Genomic DNA, 428 nt, shown 5'->3' on the forward strand with positions numbered 1-428 from the left:
TCTGGTCCCAGCACTTCATGGGAAATAGATGGGGAAATAGTGGAAACAGTGTCAGACTTTATATTTGGGGGCTCCAAAATCACTGCAGATGGTGACTGCAGCTATGAAATTAAAAGACGCTTACTCCTTGGAAGGAAAGTTATGACCAACCTAGATAGCATATTCAAAATCAGAGACATTGCTTTGCCAACAAAGGTTTGTTTAGTCAAGGCTATGGTTTTTCCAGTAGTCATGTATGAATGTCAGAGTTGGACTGTGAAGAAAGCTGAGCGCTGAAGAATTGATGCTTTTGAACTGTGGTGTTGGAGAAGACTCTTGAGAGTCCCTTGGACTGCAAGGAGATCCAACCAGTCCATTCTAAAGGAGATCAGCCCTGGGTGTTCTTTGGAAGGAATGATGCTAAAGCTGAAACTCCAGTACTTTGGCCA

This window comes from Bison bison, unplaced genomic scaffold (assembly GCF_000754665.1).
Source record: "Bison bison bison isolate TAMUID 2011002044 unplaced genomic scaffold, Bison_UMD1.0 scf7180017864074, whole genome shotgun sequence".
Taxonomy (NCBI): Eukaryota; Metazoa; Chordata; class Mammalia; order Artiodactyla; family Bovidae; genus Bison; species Bison bison.